The sequence below is a fragment of the Calliphora vicina genome, chromosome 3, assembly GCF_958450345.1.
Source record: "Calliphora vicina chromosome 3, idCalVici1.1, whole genome shotgun sequence".
In the NCBI taxonomy this organism is placed as follows: Eukaryota; Metazoa; Arthropoda; class Insecta; order Diptera; family Calliphoridae; genus Calliphora; species Calliphora vicina.
In genome coordinates this window covers 26,895,076-26,922,474 of record NC_088782.1, presented here as the reverse complement: position 1 = coordinate 26,922,474, position 27,399 = coordinate 26,895,076, and the positions used below count along the sequence as shown (strand labels likewise).

The following is a 27,399-nucleotide window of genomic DNA, read 5'->3' as shown; positions in this document are numbered from 1 at the left end:
TTAATTGTTAAAATTTTACATTAATTCAAATTTTGTATTTTTATTCGTTGAAAATCACCCTATGAATTTTTTTATGAGAATAAAACAAGAGGGAAATAAATCTGTAACTTCTAAACCCTTACTCCGATATGAATGAAATTTCACATGCGCAAAGAGGAAGAGTGTCGAGTTTAAGTTATGAATTTGGACCTCATGAGCCCAACAGGAGCGCGACCAGGGGTTCCCAAAGTAGGACACCTCAGGTATGTTCAATTTTTAAAATCATCATATTTCTTCTATATGTTACACATATAGAATCTCCTCGTCGAGCACTACATAAAACCTCGTCATAGCTATCAATTATCTTTTATAGCTTAGGAGATATTCGCATTTGAAAATTTAATTTTCAACATTTTTACCCACCCTACTCCAGTTTTTTGGTGACCACGGTTCCAAATATTCCACGATTTTATCCATTTTTATTTTATGGGATTAACAATAGATGTATATATCAAATAAAGAAAGAAGGGCTGAGTCCAAAGTTACATGCATTTGAATTTAAAAAAATTAAAAAAAGGCGATTTTTTGGGGAAAAAAGTACTTTTATTCTTTTTAAGTTATCTAAAAAATTTCTAAGAGGATGTATAATGAATTTGTACTTTTTGAAAAGCTATCTCTACGTCAAATATTAGAAATGAAAAAAAAATTTATACTTTTTGATACCTAGGGGACCAGGTCCATTATAAAAATGCCTATTTTTTTATGTAAAATTCAACTTTAGGGCAAAAATTCTCAAATCGCATACTCGATATCAAAATATAGTAACCTATTTTAGATGGCCCAATATGTTCTTAATCATTTTGTAAAGGGTTCCGATAACCCCGCCCGTGGTATGGATATTATAGCCAAAAACCCGAAAAAATACCATTTTTGGAATTTTTCAATACTTTTTTGGGAATTGCGGGATTCCTGATTATAAATTTCAAAATTTGTTTCTATTTTTCCATTTTCAATAAAAAGTTCTATATAAGTGTAAAATTTCATTAAAAAATATTCATAAATAAAAATTTTATTTCAATTTGAAAAATTTGTATCTATGCAAAAACATTATAAAAAGCATTTTTTGTCATATTTTTCAAAAAAGTATTCCATGAATTTTTGAATTGTCAAAAGTTATATACATTTTTGAAAAGTAGACAAAATCCTCTATCCATTGATATATAACATGTCTACCTTATGTTTTTTACGTGTCAAATAAATTAGGGAAAACTTAACAACTCGCTCTTGGAAACTATCTCCAATAGTTCCCAAGATACCGAATTATTTCCAAAAAAAAAACAAGTTTCTAAACCACTGTGCCACGGACACAGCCAAATGCTGAAAATTTTACCAAAATTTCACATCAGCATTTGATTTTTAGATGACGGAGAATTGGAATAGTAGATCGTGGGAGCCCCGAAAATCCAAAAAGTGCAGAGTAAGGCCTACCCTAGTGTACACATACTCCAAAAATTCTTCATCTTTTGCTCAATCGCTCTATATTGCATTCTCAAGAGTACACATATACTTAAAGTATTTATCAGCAAAAACCACATATAAGTGTATGTGAATAGTTATATGTATATACAATAATAATGCATAAATATATACATACCCTGCAGTATTTAAAGTGGTAATTTCTATTTTAAAATGTTAAATAAAGCATGTGATGACAACTGCTTGATATGACCTTTCACTGATATGACCTTTGACATTTAATGTTCTGCATGTACATTTTTATAACGTAACTATTTCTCACAATATCCAAGACGTTATATTTTTGGCCCGGAGAAGTTTCTCGCATGAACAAGTTTATGTGAAACTCGTGAAATTTTATTGAAATCAAAAAATGGTAAATCCGAAAACAGCAGCTTTGTAACCATTAGGGGTGGCTTATCTCCAGGAACTGCAGGGTATATGTGTTCATCTGCATTTCTGTATAAAGCTGTATGTAGGTGTGTTTATATGTGCTGACCAAACTTAACACAATTCAAGTAGAATTAAAATCTTTGTGTAATCTTAACACCTCAAATATTTTTATTGTATATATGAGTCCTCAGGAGCTGTGCATGTTTGTGTTAAACATCATGTATAAGTGTAGGTATTCATGAGTGTTTGTGTTTGTTAGTGTGAAATAACAAATGTTAAACAAAGGCTTAAAATGTTAACAATTGTTTGACCATATAAAATACAGCTAAATTTGTATACATACCACTTTAATTCTACAGATTCTTAAATTCTGTGACAGGGTATAGAGTTATTGAACATATATGTGGGGGATTTCATGTCAAGTGAACCAACTTTTGAAATCGATGTCTTCCGATCGGGATGAAATTTGCACCAAGGTTAGCTCTATTGGATAGTAACTCAGACACAATTTTTCAACAACATCGGTCGAGAACTCTCTGAGTTATAGGGGGTAAAATTTTGACAATTTGGTCAAACAGGGGTTTTTTCTTATCCATGTAACTTATTACCTATTGTTCTTAGCAAAATGTGTCCCAAATAGTATAGATAGCTATTTCTTCGATCTTTCGAAAAAAAATATTTAAAAAAAAAAATAAAAAATTTTTAATATTTTTTTTCCGAAATCAAAAACTTTTTTGACTTTTTTTTAAAATACGTCCTTTTTTTTTTTTTTTTTTTTTTTTTTCTTAAAATAAAGTTTAGATATTTTCCTTGAACACCTACTTGGTCGCTTAGTGGGATGCGAGTGGGATATCTATCAAAATAAATATTTTGTAACTCAAAACATAAAATTTTTGACTTTTTTTGCAAAATCAAAAACTTTGTTGACTTTTTTTTTTCAAAATGGACCCTTTTTTAATCTTTTTTTTAGGTCAAACAAAAGCTTAGATATTATCCTTGAAGACCCTTTTGGTCGCTTAGTGGGATGCGAGTGGGATATCTATCAAAATAAATATTTTTTAACTCAAGACTTACAATTTTTGACTTTTTTTTTTGCAAATACGATTTTTTTTCCAAATGGGCCCTTTTTTTAAAATTTTTTTTGTAGTCAAAAGAAAGCTTAGGTCCATTCCTTTAAGATATTTTTAGTCCCTTAGTGGGATGCGAGTAGGATATCTATCAAAATAAATATTTTGTAACGCAATACATACAATTTTTTAATTTTTTTTTGCAAAATCAAAATTTTTTTCCAATATGGGCCCTTTTTTAATTTTTTTTTTTTGCTCAGAAGAAAGCCTAGGTCCATTCCTTTAAGATATTTTTAGTCCCTTAGTGGGATGCGAGTGGGATATCTATCAAAATAAATGTTTTAACACAAAAATTGTATGTCTTGAGTTACAAAACATTTATTTTGATATATATCCCACTCGCATCCCACTAAGCGATCAAAACCATCTTAAAGGAATAGGCCTAAGCTTTCTTTATAGCAAAAAAAAAAATTACAAAAAGGGCCCATTTTAAAAAAAAGTCAAAAAAGTTTTTGATTTTGCCAAAAAATCAAAAATTGTATATCTTGAGTTACAAAATATTTATTTTGATAGATATCCCACTCGTATCCCACTAAGGGACCTAAAATATCTTAAAGGAATGGACCTAAGCTTTCTTTTGACTAAAAAAAAATTTTTAAAAAAGGGCCCATTTTGAAAAAAAATTCGAATTTGCAAAAAAAAGTCAATAATTGAATGTCTTGAGTTACAACATTTTTATTTTAATAGATATCCTACTCACATCTTCCTAAGTGACAAAATAGGTCTTAAAGGAAAAGACCTAAGCTTTCTTTTGAGCAAAAAAAATTTTTAAAAAAAAGTCCCATATTGGAAAAAAATTTCGATTTTGCAAAAAAAAATTAAAAAATTGTATGTCTTGCGTTACAAAATATTTATTTTGATAGATATCCCACTCGCATCCCACTAAGGGACTAAAAATATCTTAAAGGAATGGACCTAGGCTTTCTTCTGAGCAAAAAAAAAAAATTAAAAAAGGGCCCATATTGGAAAAAAATTTTGATTTTGCAAAAAAAAATTAAAAAATTGTATGTATTGCGTTACAAAATATTTATTTTGATAGATATCCTACTCGCATCCCACTAAGGGACTAAAAATATCTTAAAGGAATGGACCTAAGCTTTCTTTTGACTACAAAAAAAATTTTAAAAAAAGGGCCCATTTGGAAAAAAAATCGTATTTGCAAAAAAAAAAGTCAAAAATTGTAAGTCTTGAGTTAAAAAATATTTATTTTGATAGATATCCCACTCGCATCCCACTAAGCGACCAAAAGGGTCTTCAAGGATAATATCTAAGCTTTTGTTTGACCTAAAAAAAAAGATTAAAAAAGGGTCCATTTTGAAAAAAAAAAGTCAACAAAGTTTTTGATTTTGCAAAAAAAGTCAAAAATTTTATGTTTTGAGTTACAAAATATTTATTTTGATAGATATCCCACTCGCATCCCACTAAGCGACCAAGTAGGTGTTCAAGGAAAATATCTAAACTTTATTTTAAGAAAAAAAAAAAAATAAAAAAAAATAGCGTATTTTAAAAAAAAGTCAAAAAAGTTTTTGATTTCGGAAAAAAAATATTAAAAATTTTTTATTTTTTTTTTTAAATATTTTTTTTCGAAAGATCGAAGAAATAGCTATCTATACTATTTGGAACACATTTTGCTAAGAACAATAGGTAATAAGTTACATGGATAAGAAAAAACCCCTGTTTGACCAAATTGTCAAAATTTTACCCCCTATAACTCAGAGAGTTCTCGACCGATGTTGTTGAAAAATTGTGTCTGAGTTACTTTCCAATAGAGCTAACCTTGGTGCAAATTTCATCCCGATCGGAAGACATCGATTTCAAAAGTTGGTTCACTTGACATGAAATCCCCCATGTATTTGTATGTGATTCCAATTCATGAAGCACATTGTCACCTTGATGGCTTAGTTAGTAGTCCAAATTGCAGAATTTGGGGTTTTGATAACCTACATGTGATTCCCCAAAAATAAATGCATCTACAACGAGTCACTGCTTGTTGCGGATTTTGGGCTAGAGGCAATATTGGAAAATAATTCTTTCAAAATTAGACTGATCAAGCAGTAATGGTTAATGTACAACGATAGCGTTATTACAATAGAGTTATTTCTGCCTAAATTGGATGATTTTTATGTAGTCGACAAGTGGTGTTAACAACAAGTAAGAGAGCTATTCGGCTGTGCCGAATCTTTTATACCCTTCACCACATTATACTTTAAAATAAATATTTTTAAAAATTAATTTTTTTTTTATTGTTTTTCAAAATTTTTTTTTTTTAATTGTTTTTTATTTTTTTTTAAATAAAGGTTTTTCCAATTTTTTTTAAAAAAAATTTCGTGTTTAAAAATATTTTTTCCGATTTTGACCCATTGTAGGTCCAACTTAGTATAACCTTATCTACATCTTTGCAATGTACTTTGAAATATCTATCATTAGATATCCATATTGTCTATATTGATGACTTAGTAATCCAGATATAGATTAAAAATAGGTCAAAAATCGAGGTTGTCCCGGTTTTTTGCTCATATCTCCGTTATTTATGGACCGATTTTGCTGATTTTAAATAGCAAACTTCTCGAAAGCATGTCTGACAGAATTATTGAAGATTTGGATCCCGAAGATATCAGGGGTCTTCAGAAAATTGATTTCAACAGACAGACGGACAGACAGACGGACATGGCTTAATCGACTCCGCTATCTATAAGGATCCAGAATATATATACTTTATACTTCACCTTCTCATGAAGGTGAAGGGTATAAAAAGGGGGTTCTGCAATATGTTTAAAGAAAATTGCCAAAAGGTTTTGAAAAATATCAACTTTGTTCTCTCACATTTTGTTCCCTAACTCTGGTTGTACTTGATCGATTTTAGCCATTTTCAATTATTTGAAAAAAAATTAACCCCCCTAAGTCCTAAATTCTCTGCGAGATGTTATGTTTTCCATAAGGTAGACATGTTATATATCAATGGATGGGGGATTTTGTTTTTTTTTCAAAAATATATATAACTTTTGACAATTAAAAAATTCATGGAATACTTTTTTGAAAAATATGACACAAACATTTTTTTTTTTGAGTTTTTGCAAAGAATAACATTTTTCCAATTGAAATTAAATTTTTATTTATGAATATTTTTTAATGAAATTTTACATTTTTATAGATATTCCTATTGAAAATGCAAAAATTAAAACGAATTTTGAAATTTATTATCAGGAATCCCGCAATTCCCAAACAAGTTTTGAAAAATCCCAAAAATGGGATTTTTTAGTTTTTTGGCTATAATATCCACACCAAGGTTATTGGATATCATTACAAAATAATTAAAAACATATTAGGTCATCCAAAATGTGTAACTATATTTTGATATCTACTATGAGATTTGAGAATTTTTGACCTAAATTTAAATTTTACATAAAAAATAGGCGTTATTTGAATGGACCTGATCCCCTCGGTATCAACAATTTTTAAATTTGTTTTTCATTTAAAATATTTAGTGCAAAGTTACCTTTTCAAAAACTATAAATTCCTAGTACACCTTCTTTAAATTTTTTTGGATAACTTAAAAAGAAAAAAAGTACTTTTTTCCCAAAAACTAGCGAAAAATCATTTTTGAAATTCAAATGCATATAACTTTTGACTCAGTATTGAGTTTTAAACAGTTCTACTTTTGTTTGACATATACATTTGTGTTTAGTCCAACAGAAGAAAAATGGCGAAAATCGGCATATATATGGAGCCGCTGTTATCAAAAGACTGGAGTAGGGTGGGTAAAAATTTTGAAAATTTGATTTTCAAATGCGAATATCTCCTAAGCTATAAGGGGTAATTGCTAGCTAACAGCAGGATTTTTGTATTGCTCGACGAGGAGATTCTATATATGTATGTATTTTTAAATCAGAAAGCAAACGAAGACATAGTATCGTATTAAATATTTAACATACCCGAGGTGTCATACTTTGGGGACCCCTGCCCGCGCACTTGGTGTGGCCATGAGGTCCTAATTCAGAACTTTAACTCGGCAACACTTCCTCTTTGCGCATGTCAAATTTTATTAAAATCCAATAGAAATTACAGATTTATTTCCCTATATTTTTCTATACCACTGTGCAGCGCCATCTAGTGTGAGTTTTAGGTAAAAATAAATATCAAAAATTGATTCCTCGACAGTAAGATACCGCAAGTTTCCAGGATAATAAATAATAAATATAAATAAGCATTGTTTTATCCAATTTTTAATGATTTTTTTTCTTACAAAATCACAAACTTCAAATGCGTTTAAAAAAAATCTAGTGCTGAACTAAAAAAAAGCCTTGAGGGTTTTGTTATGGAAGTCATGAAGTCATTTGCTTCTGATCTCATACCATTCCAATTTTGGTTGTTGCACTATGTAACAATATTAATTTCTATACCTTTCCTTCCCCAGTTTGTTAATTTTCGACTTAATTTTAATGATTTGTTTTTTACCATAATAATCGAGCAATTAAATTTTGCTGGTGGCTAACAATTAACTCATTTCCTTTGTACTGTTTTTATAAATAACCAAAAGTCCTTAGAATTTGAAAATATAATAAATAATAGATTTCATCCTTTCATAAAAGAAAATTTTAAATCTTCTTATAAATATATTTTTTGTGGCAAATAGGTATTTTCCTTTATGTTGCAAATATTCGCTTTGTTTTATGTATTTATTTATTTTAATTAAATAGAATGTTATGAATTATTTGTTTGTTTCTATGCTATTTATTTTTAATAAAATTAATTTATTTATTTTCAAGTTATACAGTCAAACAGGAAAACAAAAAAAAAAATTCTTAAAATTAATTTCAATAAATTGATATTTGTCTCTCAAACATAAATAGAAATTCTGCCATTCATGCATTCATCATGCTGTGGATGCTGATGATGATGATGACTTTAGTTGTTGTTGAAACCATTTCAACTCAGTTTTTTTTTGCATAGACTATATCAATATTTGTCTCTAAATACCTCAAAGGAAAATATTGACATACATTTCTGTGTAGATACTTTTCTACTAATTGAAAATATTTATATACCCTACACCACCATAGTGGGGTGGAGGGGGTATTATGTGTTTGTGCTGATGTTTGTAACGGCCAAAAATATTAGTCTAACACACAATTTAAAGTATACTGATGTCCGTCCGTCTGTCTGGTTGTCCATACAAATTTGTTTGGATAAATTTATGTCGATCGGTCCATAATTGGTCATAGCTCCCATATAAGGCCCACTTCCGAATATCACGAAAATAAATTTTTTTTTAAATTTCAAGAGAAACGATTTTTGCTCATTCACTCCTTGTAGGGTATCATAAGGTCGGTATACTTTCTTACTTGGGGTCAAAATGACTGTGTTTTTCGTGATTTTAAAAGTTCAGGGTCATTTGGACCCCAAGTGCTATTAAGGCTTAATTTACAATTTTGTACTGTTATTGTCAATACGAGACTTCATTTTATATTTTTCTTAAGTTTCTTCAAAATCGGACCAAAAATATATAACATTTCGCTATCTCTCCATTAGAAATTCCAAATATTGAAAAATTTGACATTTGACCTTCACGATTTAAGGGTTAACGTTTTCCGATTTTTGGAAAACTTTCAGACTATATTTACAATTTCTTGGACTATAATATTCTAAACAGATTTTAATTAAAATTAATAACAGTAAGGAAATTGGACTCATTCGCCAAAATATGGCCAAAAATTAGTTTTTCTCGAAAATCTCAAAATTTATATCACAGATACGAAAAAACTATAGGAGGTATTGACATAATTTTTTCACATTTATTTATTATTATTTTTTTATTTATTTATTATTTATTATTATTATTATTATTATTATTATTATTATTATTATTATTATTATTATTATTATTATTATTATTATTATTATTATTATTATTATTATTATTATTATTATTATTATTATTATTATTATTATTATTATTATTATTATTATTATTATTATTATTATTATTATTATTATTATTATTTATTCCCTATTATGTTGTCAATAAAATTCCATGTGATGATCAAAAAATTTTAAAATTGGTTTAACAAAATTTTTAAAAATTTGCAATTGGAGTTTTGAATATATTTTTTATATATTTATTCTTTGATTATACCTGCGAATAGGTTAACTGTATCCTATGAAGATAAAAACTCATATACAAGTAAATATGGATATATTTTAAGTAAGAATAAACTTTTGTTTTAATATTTCTCAAAATATGTTAATTTTGTTCCTATATTTCTTGTTCTAGTGGCCTGAGACACGTTAATGGCCTGGCGATTTTTTAATATTCTCAGGTAAATTCTCAGCGAGTTGTTTAGTTTTCCCTAATTTATTTGACACGTCAAAAACATAAGGTAGACATGTTATATATCAATGGATAGAGGATTTTGTCTACTTTTCAAAGAATTATATATATTTTGACAATTAAAAAATTCATGGAATACTTTTTTGAAAAATATGACAAAAAATGCTTTTTATTGAATTTTGCATAGATACAAATTTTTCAAATTGAAATAAAATTTTTATTTATGAATATTTTTTAATGAAATTTCAAATTTATGTAGATTTTTCTATTTAAAATGGAAAAATGAAAACAAATTTTGAAATTTGTTATCAAGTATCCCGCAATTCCCAAAAAAATCTTGAAAAATGCCAAAAATCGGATTTTTTCGGTTTTTGGCTATAATATCCATTCCAGCGGCGGGGTTATCGGAACCCTTTAGAAAATAATTAAGAACTTATTGGGCCATCGAAAATAGGTTACTATATTTTGATATCGAATATGCGATTTGAGAATTTTTGCCCTAAAATTGAATTTTACATAAAAAATAGGCATTTTTGAATGGACCTGCTCCCGTCGGTATCAAAAATTATAAATGTTTTTTTCATTTAAAATATTTGGCGTAAAGTTAGCTTTTCAAAAAGTGAAAATTCCTTATACATCATCTTAGAAATTTTTTAGATAACTTATTTGTTATCAAGTATCCCGCAATTCCCAAAAAAATCTTGAAAAATGCCAAAAATCGGATTTTTTCGGTTTTTGGCTATAATATCCATTCCAACGGCGGGGTTATCGGAACTCTTTACAGAATAATTAAGAACTTATTGGGCCATCTAAAATAGGTTACTATATTTTGATATCGAGTATGCGATTTGAAAATTTTTGCCCTAATGTTGAATTTTACATAAAAAATAGGCATTTTATGAATGGACCTGATCCCGTCGGTATAAAAAATTATAAATGTTTTTTTCATTTAAAATATTTGGCGTAAAGTTAGCTGTTCAAAAAGTGCAAATTCCTTATACATCCTCTGAGAAATTTTTTAGATAACTTAAAAAGAATAAAAGTACTTTTTTCCCAAAAAAATTGCGAAAAATCGCCTTTTTTAATTTTTTTAAATTCAAATGAATATAACTTTGGACTCAGCCATGATTTTTAAACACTTCTTTCTTTATTTGATATACAGATCTATTGTTAATCCTATAAAAGAAAAATTGATAAAATTGGGGAATATTTGGAACCGCGGTCACCAAAAAACTGGAGTAGGATGGGTAAAAATTTTGAAAATTAAATTTTCAAATGCGAATATCTCCTAAGCTATAAGAGATAATTGATAGCTACGTCGAGGTTTTATGTAGTGCTCGACGAGGAGATTCTATATGTTGTCATTCAAAACTTAAACTCGACTACACCTCTTTGCGCATGTGAAATTTCATTCAAATCGGCGTAAGGGTTTAGAAGTTACAGATTTATTTCCATCCTTTTTTTATTCTCATACCACTGTGCGACGTAAAAACACCATAGTAAGTTTGACCTACAATGGGTCAAAATCGGAAAAAATATTTTTTAACCTGAATTTTTTTTCACCAAAAGTTTTTTTCGCCAAATATTAAAAAAAAGTTAAAAAAAATTCAAAATAAAACAATTCGAAAATTTTTTTTTTAAAAAAATTAAAAAAAGCAAATTTGGAAAAAAAATAAATTTTGTTTACCTATAAATATTTAAAATGTTTATTTTGAAGTATAATTTGATGAAGGGTATTTAAGATTCGGTACAGCCGAATATAGCTGTCTTACTTGTTTTAAAAAAAATTTTTGCGGTGAAAAGTGAGGAATATTTGTAAAATACATTGCAAATCATTTATATTGTAAGTATTTGATATTATTCATATACTTACTCCTATATACTTATATGTTTTATGTGTGTTCCAAATGTGTAACGTAATAATAATATTAATAATTATCATTAGTTATTATTTATGTTTATAATTATAATTATGTAGTATGTAGGAGTTTTGTGTGAGTAATTTGTTTAATATCAATTAATTTTGTTTACAACTATAAATATCTTTGTAATTGATTTAACCGAGATAATTGAATTTCTTTTAAACATTCTAGTTAGGGGAAAACTGTGTAATATTTAAATTAATATTTATTGTTTGGACAATTGTTATTCAATCATAATTCAATTAACCAAAGAATCTCATTATCATCAGCTTTTATTCTCAAACTGGTTTATGGTTTTTGTGTGGTTGTGATAAATTTAATGCACATTTTGAGGTATATTTAGTTTAGAGCATTAGAAAATATATTGGAGTAAAAATTGGAAATTTAAATTAAGATTTTTGTTTCAACATTATTGTAAAAATTACTTTTTTAAGAAAAAATTGTTAATTGTTGAAGGTGAAGAAATCTTGGTTGGAAATCGATAGTTCTTAGGTTATGGTTATTTTCCCCAAAAACTTTATATCCACCGAATAATGGAATAATTGCCACTCATGCAATGCCTTGTGTTGCAACGGGAAGAATATGTTTTGGAAGGGAGAATAAAGGCTTGAAGTTTATTTCACCTACAAATAGTATGGCCTGCCTAATCGACTACAAATGGATGGATTCATAGTATCTCTTCCAAAAAATAAGATTTGTCGAGGTTATCAAAATAGGTATTTATTGTGAGATGATTTTAACGTTGGAGTTAAATCTCTTTCCGACGAGATATTTCATCAGGTTTGGAAACAAGAAATTGTCATTCGGCGCTAAATCCGGAAAATATGTGAGATGTCTATGACTTACACAATCTCTCGCACTTTCAGTCTTCGATCGATCAAGACCATATAGTGATTTTTTCAATTATTTCTGGTATACAGACCTCAACTGGTCATCCAGAACGTTTAGCATCTTCCGTGCTTGTAAGGCCACAACTAAAGTCAGTAAACCACGTATTACCATTGAAATTGATGATGTAGAATTCCCATAGTATTTATCAAGCTTAGCCTTAGTTTGAATGAACACACGAGATTAACTTTTTTCCATTTTCTCCTCGGTAGAGTGCTATCAATGGCTGTCAAACACAAACTGTGAAGCAGCTTGTTCAAATTTTGGCAGTGTTATCCTTTCAGTTAAGAATCGGGAACCAATCTCGTACATAAAAATCTGCGGAGATTAGCAATAAGTTCCCCAAATTCAGCATTGAAGTATCAATGGAACAGTTAAACACAAACCACAATGCGATATCGAACCAATATAGTTCGATATCCTACTCACCGATAAGGACGTTTGCGGTACCCGCTTGAGAGCTTAAAAAACGACTTTTATATCTTCCATCTGTTGTCGGATAAAGATGGTGTAAATAGTTAGAAAATCAGATGTACACCGTTTCAAAAAACCAAAGCACTTGAATGCTTCTTTTTATACCTTCTACACAGAGAAAACAGATTCGTGATAGCAACCGAATTTGTTGCCAATCGAATGATTCGGTTGCACACATAGAATTTTTCAGTTCTAACAACAGAAAGTCATTTGATAAATAAAAATTTCAGTTGAGGCAACCAAACTTTAGTTGTCCCTTCCAAAATATTGTAGTCACAACTGTAAAATTCGGTTACTAAGACAGAATCATTCGATTGGCAACAAATTCGGTTGCTATCACGAATCTGTTTTCTCTGTGTAGTCAAGCGGACATCATAATGTATTCTCAACAGTATTCTCAAGAGCTTCAGATTCATTAGGAAATGGTGTCCCAAATATGCAAGATTGATATTTAAAATCGGTCCAAAGAAAACCCGCCAAATATTTTGATCACCAAAATTTGTTTTCAACAGAATTTTGTTTAACCAACAATTTGTTCCCCAATTTTATTTCTCCAAAACAGACAGAAGGACGGACATGGCTAGGTCATCTTAAAACTTTGGAAGGACCCAGAAGCTGGCTGGCTGAAATTTTTCACAAACACATAATGTTGAAAATGTTTCTTATGCATTGAAAATGGTCAATATTGGTACATGATTTCACCTAGTCCCATCGAAATATTCATTGTAGACTCACGACTTAGGGGGATAACATTTTCCTCAAATGTTCTTTGTTAATCAGAAATGCTTGGTATTAAAATGGCCAAAATCGGTGAAGTTGAACCAGAGATATGGAGAAAAGTGTGAGAGGCAGCCTGCAAAAAATTTATATTTTTTAAAACTTTTTTTAATTTAGCTTTAAAAATATTGTAGATTACAACAGAATAATTTGTGGAAAATAGTAAGAATCAGTCAATGATTTCTCCTAGCACACATAACAAAATAACCGGAAGTCTAAGAATTGGATGTATTACTCCATGAAGATTGCTGTAAAACTCAACAAGAGTGAGTTCTACAGAACATTTTTGCATCGAATCATTACTAGCGATGTAAACTGGCTCCTTTACAGTAACCCGAAGCGTAGGAGATCGTATGTGAAGCCCGGCCAACCAGCCGGATCGACACCGAAGCGAAATATCCATGGCGCAAAGGTAATTCTCTGCATTTGGTAGTAACAAAAGGGTCCTCTCTATTATGGATTGCTGAAATCTGACCAGACCATCACAGGGAACTTATACGGAATGGAACTGATTCGTTTGAGCATTGGCCGAAAAATATCCAGAATATTATGAAGACATGAAACCGTAATATTCCATAATTCAACGCTCGGTCATATATTGCAATACCTGTTAAAAATTATTTAGAAAGAAGTGGTTGGAAAGTTTGGCCTCACCCGTGCTCCGTCTGACTACTCAGAACGCTCTCTGTGATACTCTTCATTTTGGAGCAGAGTATAGGATATTGGCTTGATTCGTTCTGAGCAGTTCTTTTGGGAAATGGTCATAGCTAACAATGGCCAATACTTAAATTTACTATATATTGTACAAATGCTTCAATAGAAAAGCTAAAAATTTAAAAAAAAAATCTCACAATTTTAAGTCATATACCCAATAGATTGATACCTAAAATCGGTCCATAAATAGCTGAGATACATATAAGCCAAAAACCTCCAAGTTTTCTACAAAATTGGTTTGCAACTAATTTTTGTTTTAGCCAAAAATGTTCTTCCCCAGTTTGGTTTACCAAAAATTTTTTCTACAAAAAATATTTTTTTCAAAATTTTTATATATATTCTGGGTACCCATTAGATTCTAAGACGATCTAGCTATGTCCGTCCGTCTGCCTCTCTATTGAAAGCACGATAGGGCCCAAATGAAAGAAGCTATCGGGCTGAAATCTTAGACAAATACTGTCTGTTGGTATTGAAAATGGGCAATATCGGGAAATATCAACTAGAAACACTCTGAAATTATACTGTAAAGTATGGCGAAAATCGGTCAACATTTGTCTTTAGTCCTTTTATAGGCCCCCCTAGCACCCATGCAAATATCTTTCCGGAATATGGCTCTATGATACATAAAGAAGTGGCCACTTAAAATCCATACGCACTGTAGTAATCATAACAACGCCCCCTGTTATCAAAATGGAAAAAAGATTTACATACGTTTTTAATAACAAATCTACCGTTATTGTACACGTCATTACACGTCATTACAAGTCATTATGTTTTGTATTAAAAAGTGTAGACACTGTGGAAAAAGAAGCTAGAGAAAAAATTGTGCACAAATATCTAGTAAAACCGACTTTGTCGGGCTATAAGATAGCCAAAATCTGATTTTCGGCAGATATCAGATCAAAAATTTTAAGTCTCTGCAGCTCGAGCTTGTGTGGTCTTTATATATGAATACGTAAAATTGAACAAAAATATTAGTTTTGCAGGCAATCCGCAGCTGTGGTTTGAAGAGTCAAGCTTTTCAGACATGTTTTTAAAGAATTTTCGAGCCCTAACCGCAAAAATAACGTAAGCGCCGATTTTTTTCAAAATTGACTTTTTAATGAAAATCGATAGAAAACTTTCGTGCACATCAACACCCGGAATAATGAAAATTAAGTGTTTATATATACAAAGATATCGCAATTTCAATTATAAATAAATAAACAATAAATAACGTAAGCGACATAAAAGCAAAAAGGGCAGTAAATGAAAGTAAGAGTAGCCGAAGAACTAGAGAGAAAATAAAAAGAAATTTAAATACAAAAAGATAGATGTACTAAATGTGATCAAGGAAAAAATTTAGACAGCAGTCACATCCAAACAGAAGAATTTAAGTTTAAGAATTTTTTTGAAGGAACAAAAACTAAGGAGGGAAAATGTTTTGTTTTTATGTGCTAGTTTCGACCTTCAAAAAGTTTTGAATATGCCTCATAGTAAAACAAGTAAGAAAGTATGGATGGTCAAGCCCGACCATATAATACCCTACTCTAAGAAAGAGAGCAACATCATTTTTCTTTTAAAATTTCAATAATTTATATTTTTGAGTGATTTTCGAAATGGGCCTTATATGGGAGCTATGACCAATTATGGACCGATCACCATGAAATTAAGTCGTGTGATTTATGCTTACATGAAAGTTTTTTATGTTGAATTTTATGTGTATACCAACATTTTTAAGAGTTTTATGCACGTTAAAGTGATTTTTGGAAGCGGGTCTTATATGGGAGCTATAACTAATTATAGGCCGATCACAATAACATTTGGTGACATAAATTCCGTATATATAAAACTTATTTGGAGCAAAATTTGTGGATATATCCATATAAATTAAACATTTATGACCGATAAAGTCCATTTTCGGTAGGACATTTGTATGGGGGCTAGGTGAAATAATGGACCGATTTCAGCCAGTTTCAATAGGCTCCGTCCTTGGGCCGAAAAAATTATATGCACAAAATGGCGACCTGTACTCTGCTCACAAGCTTTACATGGACAGCCAGCCACACTGACGGACATCGTTTAATAGACTCAGAAAGTGATTCTGAATCGATCGGTATACTTTAAGGTGGGTTACAAACATCTGCACAAACGCATAATACCCACCCCACTATGGTGGTCTAGGGTATAAATATTTCACTGTTTTATTCAAGAAAACACTAGTATTACAATTTAAGTGTTTATGGATTGTGTTTTTTATGGGGTTAAAAAGACAGCAAACGATGTTGTAATGAAATTTGTACTACAATGTAAAAATATCTCCTTATTTTAGATGAACGGAAAACTGTGAACGATTTAAGTTTGTATTGCGATAGCTGTGTCTACATAATCATAATAAAGCCATGTTAACCATGATAGCTTATTTCATTATATCATCCAAATTCTTTAAATCTATTAAAACTACTTACTTACTACCAGGTCTTACCATGATGCCTGTTGAATAGAATTATTTACTCAAACCGAACTGTATGGGCTCCTAGTGAGTGGCCTACAGTTATTCGAAGTGCAAGAACAAACCCTTACGGTTATGAGTGTATATCGTGAAAGCACTCTGATTTTCTAAACTGGAAAATGTTTTCTGATCTGCTTCTTCCAAAGAAAGTAAAATTAAGCCCGATGTGGTCTACAATTTTTGGAACAACCGTGATTACAATTAAATACAGCTATTTAGACAATAGCGAATATATTCCCCTAAAACATTCCCAAAATATTAAAGACGCCTTAAACGAAATATATGAAGGAGACGTGCCTTAATTTCCTAAGCTACTATATTATTTTAAATCTTTACTAAGATTTATAAAAAAATTTTCCTGTAAGAAAATATATTTTTTTGAAACTTGAAAAGAAAATATTTTTTCTTTGTAAAGCATTTATCGTATGCGCCACAATTTAGTCTCAGCTGCCTGTACTAGAGACGGTAAAAATAACGTAAGCTCCAAAACAAATTTGTTGCTCACAAAATTAACTTAAAAATGCACTTATCGCATGTATGATACCATGTATGATAGGGCTCGATATATAAAAAGAGAGTTTGGAAAAGCGATTGCTGTCATTTATAAGACATCACACATCAGATACAAAGTTTTAGACAAGTTGTCATTAATCAATGACAAGTTTTCATTACTCAAATACAACTATGAAGTGGTATAATAAGAATAATATTGATGTTATACCAAAACACATCAATTAAACAAATTGCCCAAATCTTTTTCCAATCGAGATATATTGGGCAATTGTTAAATGTAAATTGAACAAAGAGTGCAGGTACAGTAAATAACCAGATTTTGATGAGAACAAAGTGAAATAAATATGCTGGAATAACGGTAGAAGTGGGAAGAAAAGTTGTGCAGCTATTAATGGGAGGCATAAGAAGAAATGCCAGAAAATTTATTCGCAATAAAGACTTATAAACCTACAGTTATATTTTTTTTAAAGCTTAATAAATGACCTTTAATTTCATGTATAAAATGTTAACATACGTTGTTTCATTTAAAAGTTATGCTCGCTTTAATCCGTACGGATTTTAAGTGGCCACTTTTTTAAATGTCTATAGAATAGTGGTATCCATAAAAAAATTTGGTTGGTTGGTGGTTAAAATTTTTTTTCCGATTTTGACCCATTGTAGGTCCAACTTACTATGGTCTTATATACGTCGTTGCATAGGTCTTTGAAATATCTATCATTAGATATCCATATTGTCTATATTAATAATCCATATATAGGTCAAAAATAGGTCAAAAATCGAGGTTGTCCTAGTTATATCTTAGCCATTTGTGGACCGATTTTCTCGATTTTAAATAGCAACCGATAAAATGAACCGGTGTCAGTCTTATATTGGTGTTCGGTATATAAGATTCGGCACAGACGAATATAACACTCTTACTTGTTCAACGATCATATTAAAGTAGTATCACAACCATAATATGATTGAGCTCAATCTCAGTTATTATTGAAATAAAATTTATTTAACAATGCAGTTGTTTGGAAAAAAACATATAAGATTTTATAGAAGATAGTATATTTGCAGTATCCATGTTCTAACTATGATTTTTCTCTGCGTGGAAATTGCCATAGAGAAACTATTTAAACTATTCATTTGTCAATTTAAATCGATCAATTAAATTTATAAAATATCAGCTATTACATGTACTATGTATATCAACTAATTTCATGTTAGCCCCAGCCAACATGTTACACACTTTTATTTGTATGCTGCCGCATACATAATAATGTTCCAACTTGCCGCAAACATTCATACAACTTCCCAATTATTGCTTTGAAACAAATGCTTGTGGCTCTTGGCCTTTTCCTAATAATGCCTGGCTGCCTGGCACATGCTATGGGTTTTACACAGCCCGTAACTAGTTCGTTCAGCTACTGAAAGGGTGCTAAAGTGTTGACGTCAAAAGCAAATACCATTTAAGCGTTAACAAGGCAAAAAATTTTGCCATCACCATAATGCCAACGTTGAGTTTAAATGCAAAATGATGTGAAAATACATTTTATCATTTGCCATGTAGCCATGTATTTGCATTCAACAGAGAAATACATGGGCACAAAGTGAAATGTTCGCACAAAAAAAGAAATAAAGTTGCATCGTTGAATTTGGCTTAAAAGTGGACACAATTTTAATTGTGGGTAAACGTTTTTTTTTTTGTCTATTACTGGACAATTTGGTGTACATGGTAACTTGCATATATGTAGATATTAGTGTATTCGAATTATTCGATTTTTCTCTTGTTCGACTAAAACGAATAATTCGAATAAGACATTTTAACTTGTTCGAATAATTCGATCACACGTTTAAAATTAATCGAATTATTCGAATAATTAAACTTTTTTTAAAAAAGTAAAGAATGAAGTTTTGATGTCGGTTTTTTAATATTTTATTGTTAAAAAAAAAAAATTACGTTAAAGTTAACAATTCAAGTGTTGATAATGTTAAAAAACATTCGAAAACAAAGTCCATCATTAAATTTTCAACAGAAATATTCTGATCAGATTAACTCCCGAACAATCTACAAAACAATTGACTATCAAACCCTTTAGTTTCCGTTTTGGAGCTATGCTTTAAAAAATTTGAGCTAGTTGGACAGGATCCTGAATTCAAATACAATATAAACGTATTAAGAACTTTTTTATGTCGTTCATTAATTCGGATTTTAAATTGAGTAACTAATTCTTTAGTAAATTAATTATTCACAATTTCTAAATTATTTATAACAAATTGTATTATACATCAAGCTCTATCAACGTTACCGAATCTTTGCTTAATAAAGTGGTCTTAGGGAATTACACAATAAAGGGATTCTGTCCAAAGTTTGCTATCATTGTCAGTGAACGTGGCTAATTTGAAGTCAGGCAGTGAATGATTGATGCATTTACAAATACGCAAAAAGTTTATTACCACGTTAGACAAAGATGTTCAACGATGTTCAAAATCATGTAGAATACGAACTTCATGCTTTTCTTGCAACAAAACGTTAGTTTGCAATATTTGTGTTTATCTTTCGATTTATTAAATATTTTGCAACTCTTATGTACGCGGTTAATAACGTCAGTTATATATATTTTAAGATCATGGCCTTTATCGATTTCAATGTAATCATTATAACTGTCATCTCAATATCACTTTCGACGACCGTTTCAAAATCACATTCTCTATCACATTCAACTCCACTTTTATCTAAGTTAATATTTTGATTATTAATTGCGATTCTTCTAATGTTTCGCCAGCTAAATAACAAATATTTTATTCCGTAACTTTTATTTTCATTGTTTCAAGTCCTAAGTTAAAAATTTTGAAAGATTTGTTTTTAGAATTGTAGCTTCTTGTAGTAATATTTATATATTTATAGAAGGAGCTATCGGAACACTCATCTACAGTGATCGAAAGTCCCTTTGTCTTTAGTTATTTGTCGAATTTCAGAAACAATACTATTTTTGTGAGTTATTTTACTATTTAAATTTGAAATTATGAAAAATTTTAAGCAATTTAATAAATTTAAATATATATGAACATTTATTCGTTTTATTCGATTATTCTACATAAAATTGTTCGAATTATTCGTTATTCGAAAATGGCCATTTTTAAATTGTTCGAATAATTATTCGTAAGAAATTATTCGATTAATCGAACGATCATTAGTCGAATGAATACCCTAGTAGATATGTATTTGGGAATTATTTTGTTTTAGAAAAGTTACAAGAAATACTTCCCCTTTTGCAGGGAGTCTAGAAAATTGTTTCCCAACTCAACTGGAATTGTACTTCATTATACCCTACACCACCATAGTGGGGATGACGTTTGTGCAGATGTTTGTAACGCCCAAAAATATTAGTCTAACGCCCATCTTAAAGTATGCCGATCGATTTAGAATCACTTTCTGATTCCGTCCGTCCGTCTGGCTGTCCATGTAAACCTTGTGCGCAGAGTACAGGTCGCAATTTTGATGATATTTCGATGAAATTTGGTACATGTTATTTTTTGGGCCCAAGGACCAAGCCTATTGAAACTGTCTGAAATCGGTTCATTATTTCACCTAGCCCCCATACAAATGTCCTTGCGAAATTGGACTTTATCGGTCATAAATGTTTAATTTATATATGTATATCCACAAATTCCGCTCCAAATAAGTTTTATATATACAAAATTCATGTCACCAAATTTTGTTACGATCGGTGCATAATTAGTCATAGCTCCCATATAGACCCGCTTCCGAAAATCACTTTAACGTGCATAAATCGCTTAAAAATGTTGGTATACTCACGAAATTCAACATAGTAAACTTTAATATAGAAATAAATCACACGACCTAATTTCATGGTGATCGGTCCATAATTGGTCATAGCTCCCATATAAGGCCCACTTCCGAAAATCACTCAAAAATATAAATTATTGAAATTTTAAAAGAAAACTATTTTTGCTCTTTTACTTAGTGTAGGGTATTATATGGTCGGGCTTGACCGACCATACTTTCTTACTTGTTTTATTCTATTCTTTTAATTCTAAAAATGTTTGTTCTAGAATTAGGCTAGCTGTTAGAGAGCGGAATCAAAGAATATGAATTTACATCGTACAAATTAAACTTTAAAGGTCAATAATTGATCATAAACCATTGACCTTTTAAATATCTTTAATTTGCTATCAAATTTATTTACAAAAGATGTCCATTTTTGGAAATAAATCTGGCATTTCTTAACGGCTGGTTCGATCGGGGTTAAATTCCTTCCGCCCTTCAAAAATATTGCACTTTTTCATACTAAAAAATTTGTATAAATTTTCTTAATATTTTATTCAACTTGGGTTTGATGACTTGGGTTCACATTAAGAAAATTTATAGACAAATTTGAGTATGAAAATGTGCAATATTTTTGAGGGACGGACTTTTAAAGTGGCATATTTTTGAATCTAATTGAGATATTGACCTGAAATTTTTTTTGTAAGACCCAAAAATTAACTTATTAAACAAAAAAATTAGTTCGGAATAAATGTGAATCAAATTGTTCCTAATATTTGCAATCCTATTCAAATTTTGATATAAATTTCAGTTTTAGAAACTCAATAAATATGTAATATGTAATAAAATCTTTGTTTATTAACAAAACTCAATGACATTTTCAGCGTTTTTTAAGTTTGTCATTCTAAATAACAAGGTGTAAAAAAACTTGTCAAAAAGTTAAAGGCAATCCTGCAATTCCTAAAAATTGGAGCGAAAATTCCAAAAATGGTATTTTTTACAATTTTGGCTATAGGGTCCACATTTTATTGGGGGCTGGGAAAATACTTTGGGGATAAATAGGGAACACATCGAGGATTCCAAGGCTGCTTTCCGTTTTTTGATTCCAGCTTTCGGATTTTAGAACATGTGGCCCGAAGTTGAAATTTTCATAAAAAATAGTTCAAATTCCGAAGGACGTAGGGGCGACATATTCGAAAAATAGGACAAGCTTTTTATACCAAAATGTTCTCCGTAAATATACCTTACAGAAAAATTTAAAATTGTTATATGTTCTTAAAGAAAGTTTTTGTTTTAATAAAAAAAGAGTTAAGTCACCTTTTCGCTCAAAAAACATCAAAAATCTACTATTTTTTGAATTTTTAAATTGAAAATCGATTACTTTTGCATTCATAATTGATATTTCTCTGACATTTTTTGTATATTATTGGTAATTTAGTTAACCATGAACTCGAATACTCCTTGGCTACGCCCACGACAAATTTTATCCCAATCGGACCAACCGTTTAGAAATGCCAGATTTATTTCCAAAAAACATTGATTCTGCCCCACTATGTAATGTTATTCACCACGAAAAAGTATCACTTTTAAAATGAATTATTGTTTCTTGAATTTTTAATAAAACTTTGGAAACTTACAAACTGTCATATATAGAATAGAATTCAATTCTATTACCAAAAAAAAATTTTCTAAAAAAATTAATTAATTTTTTTAATGACTCTTGCTGGAACAATTGTTGCAATTGCCAAATGTATCTCTCATAGAATGACAGTGTTTTAAAATGACTTTTGGGAGAGCTATTTTTTTTTTGTTGCTCCAAATGAAAATTTAAAAAAAATTAAACAAAATCTAGCCCCTGGGAGGCTGTAACTACCATGTACAAAAGTACACTTAAACATAGGCTATCTTAGAAAGACACCAACACTTAACTAAACATTTTTAACTCTCTTTAACTGTAATTTGAAAATTCATTATGCCACACTCTAACCATTACAGTGTTTCAGTTTAGCGTGGGCCTAAAGTTTAAGAATCATTTAAATGTTGAAATTTTTCACCAGAAACATTAAGGCAACATGACAAATGACATTTTAACAATTCCAGCTAAATAAAATGAACAATTTGGGTAATTGTGATGGTGTGGCTCTCTCTATCTCTGTGTGTAAATGTGTAAGTTAGCAATTATTTAAGTGTGCAGCTGTTGCTATTTAAACAGGAAAAGGATATATTCCCACTACATATTCATTTTAATACCAACAACATTTACAACATGACATACAGTGCATTTAAATTAGATGTTGCAGTTTTTTCAAATTAAATCTAGTTTTAAAAATATATATCAAGTTAAATATTTGCTAAAGAAAACCTGTTACAAATTTGTTAAAGTTACTAAAATCAAAAAGTTTTTAACATCCATTGCGATCATATCTCGCTATCTATATATATTCCCTTCGATTCTATAAGGAGCCTAGTGCCTCAACAAACTTATTCCATTCAATATTTTTACTTCACTCCAGCTTTTACTCATGTTTGAGCTGGTAGACCTATTCTACGACTCCTGAGAAGATTCCATTCAGTGGCATTTCTGGCGTTATCGGACTGTGATTTTCGGAGAATATGTCCTGCAGTAAATTTGAGTTTTGGTTGCACAAATTTTCTGCATCACTGCCAACAATTTGCAGTAAAGAACGTTTGACGTAAAAGCAATGATGTCAAATATGCTTTTTCGAACCCAAAACTTTGAATTTGCTGAAGTGATGTAATATTACTGCTACTCGGTAATTTCATAAGGTAGGTTGGGTTAAGTTTAACAAATTAAAACAAATTTTATTCTGGACGAAACAATATATTCTGTATGGTCTGTAATTGTTCTGATATCATTCTCTGGGGATGACCCCTACTTATGGATTGTGTAGGGGACTAGGAAAGTAGCTTATGGGAGGGAGGAAAGACATTCGATTTGAACTTTCCGACATTGAAAATGACAGCGTGAAGTTTGTTCCGCATACGGACAGTACGGCTAAAGAACGAATTTTCCCTGTAGTTTGAAACTACGGGTTTCATGGTAGTACATTTCATGGTAGTACCGATAGAACAGTGAAACGCAGCCCACATTGCGTCGGTGCTCCATCGAATCAATAGAGTTGGTTACCCTACTGTCACCAATAATAACCTTGGCTCTCTAGTGTACGCGGTCGAGAAGCTCCAAAATAGACTTTGAAACACCGACCCATACATAAGAGCTGTATTACATTTTCGGTCAGTTATAACTATATATTTGTTCCTTTAAACTTCTACAAGGAGCATAGGGCCATAATGATTTCGGTAATCAGGTTTCATTTATGACTGAGCGTCCTGGTATTGAGGCTGCCAAAATCGCATCCAGGCATGCAGTTGCACAGGGATTTAGTTCATGCGACTATTATGTTATCCGCCATGGTTTTGGATGGCGCCAATTGCTCGCCATGACGATACAAGGATCACAGGCAAACTCGAGATTTAGTGGGAGCACGAAAGCCCCTCCGAGACTCTCGCCTTGTAACGAATATAGGTGGTGTAAATTGTGAGGAAAGCAGATGGAGTGAAATAATTCCTACACCGTTTCAGAAAACCGAAACACCAGCGGACATCACATTGTATTCTCATGCCAAAACATCCAGAGCGTGTGATTCCACAATATTTACACCACCCATAAATAAAAATGAAGCAACATAGTCTGTCATTCAGTTTTGTGTCAACAAGCAACACTGCATCTTGCGGGCTTTGAAAGCGATTCTGTTCACACGACCCCATTCATAGATTGTCACAAGTTGCCGATTAAATGAATTATTCACGTTAAAGTGATTTTCGGAAGCGGGTCTATATGGGAGCTATGACTAATTATGGACCGATCATAACAAAATTTGGTGACATGAATTTTGTATATACACGCAGAGAAAAAATATAGTTGGGCATGGTTACTGTAACCATTTCAATATTGTTACAAGTTTTTTAACAATATTATAGTCACAGTAACCATTTACATGATTGTGGTAACCATAATATGGTTAATTTAAGATTAATATGATTGTTTCAACCATATATATGGTTACAGTAAACAAATATATGTTTGTGGCAACCATTCATATGATGAAGGACTTATCATATTATGGTGCTCTCGGCTTAAGGCTTATCATAATCTGAGAACAACATATTATGATAAAATTATTCATCATAAATATGGTTGCCACAAACATATATTTGTTTACTGTAACCATATATATGATTGATACAATCATGTGAATCGTAAATTAACCATATTATGGTTATCACAATCATGTAAATGGTTACTGTGACTATAATATTGTTAAAAATCTTGTAACACTATATAAATGGTTATAGTAACCATGCCCAATTATATTTTTTCTCTGCGTGTATAAAACTTATTTGGAGCGAAATTTGTGTAGATACATATATAAATTAAACATTTATGACCGATAAAGTCCAATTTCGCGAGGACATTTGTATGGGGGCTAGGTGAAATAATGGACCGATTTCAATAGGCTTCGTCCTTGGCCCAAAAAAATTATATGTACCAAATTTTATCGAAATTGCGACCTGTACCCTGCGCACTAGGTTTACATGGACAGCCAGCCAGACGGACGGACGGATATCGTTTAATCGACTCAGAAAGTGATTCTAAGTCGATCGGTATACTTTAAGGTGGGTGTTAGACCAATATTTTTGGGCGTTACAAACATCTGCACAAACGCATAATACCCTCCCCACTATGGTGGTGTAGGGTATAATGAATTAGTCCATGTATGTAATGTCATCACGTGAGAACGGCTGGAGCGATTTGGTTGATTTTTTTTTATTCGATTCGAAATTTTCAGGAGATGGTTTGTAAAGAAAAAAAATTAAAAAATTTCGGGTAAAACTCTTAATTTTTTTTTTGTGAGTCCAGTCAACTGTAATAAAGAAGCTCCCTAAAGTATGCAGTACAAATTTAGATATTTTATTTGCAAATAAATAAGAACAGGCTGGTGTGCCTGTTCTTAAATCAATATCTCATTTTGTTCCTATTACTTGTGGCTTTGCGATAAAGCAGTAAATCTGAAGAATTTCTGGCGTTTTCGATTTTTCATGATTTTTTAAAAACAAAAAAATTACCTATTTTTACGTAAAAAATATATTTTGTGCTTCAATTTATTAATATAACTCCGAAACTACTGAACCGATATATAAACTTATGTATGTTATGTAAATCTCAACTTTTCTAAGTTTATTTTAATAATATCGGACTACTCCTTTTTGAGTTATCATTAATTATGTGGAGAAACGTCTATCAAAATTTATAATTTTATTTAAATGTGGAGAAACGTCTATCAAAATTTATAATTTTATTTAAAAATTTAAAAAAAAATCTTTCCATAAAATCAAAAAAAAATTACCATTTTTGTACTTAGGTAGCCATGGTGCATCAAATCTATATAGCAGTTATGGCTGTTGACCTGTGTAAATTTCTAAATTTTTGTAAAAACTGTTGCATACTTCATGGAGTTTTTCAATGCAAATCAAATTAAACAGTGCGTATGAGTAATGTAGAACTTTAAACAATTGCACAAATTCTGTTGCATACTTTTGTGAATTATTAGGCGGAATATGAAATTGAAAGATACGTATGAGTAATATTAATTTATATATAAGCACTAAATATTCATACGCTCTTTAACTTTCAATTACAAGTACATAAAATGTACGTTCACATTGTTGAAATACATATTTGAGTATAAAAGCGGTGTATGTTGGACTATAGCGGAATCATTTTTGTTATTTGGGAGCTTTGGAAAGATGATTTCAATATACAGACGCAAATGCCAATATCGATGCTGCTATCCATAACGATCCAGGGTTAAATATAACACTCATTAAAACAATTTCCCGCATGTTATGATATCAAAAGAATTATTGTTGTATCATATAAAGAGACCAACACTTATGTTAGCACTATTTACGAGAGATATTGGACGACTCAAAAACAAGTTGACTTGACTATTTTAGATTTTTAAAAAGTTAGCTTTTCGACATTTTTATAAACACCATCAACAAGATGTATATTGATTTTGTCATTCCGTTTATAATATATCGAAGTATATGTATATTCTAGGTCCACATAACATTCTAAGACGATCCAGCATGTCTGTCCGTCAATATGTCTGTCCGTTTAAAACGATAGGGCCCAAAGGATAAGATCAAACTGGTTGAAATTTGTACTGAAGGTTTGTTTTGTACTGAAAATGGTCAATAATGGTCTATGACTTCACCTAGCCCCCATACAAATGTCCGCCCGGAGTACTGTTTGATCCGCCATGTTGATTATGCGGCAATCATGATAAAATTTTGGGCACATTAGTTCTAAGTACACTGAAAATATACTGTAAAGTATGGCGGAAATAGGGCAACATTTGTCCCTAGTCCCCATACAAGGTCGCCCTATGAAAATGACATTCATAATTGTCTTATAA

General features: G+C 30.6%; 1 protein-coding gene across 4 annotated transcripts in view; it reads left to right on the top strand.

Annotated features, from left to right (window-relative positions):
* Positions 1–27,399, top strand: part of shep (alan shepard) — a 624,596-nt gene that overhangs the window by 126,807 nt on the left and 470,390 nt on the right. The window lies entirely within an intron of this gene.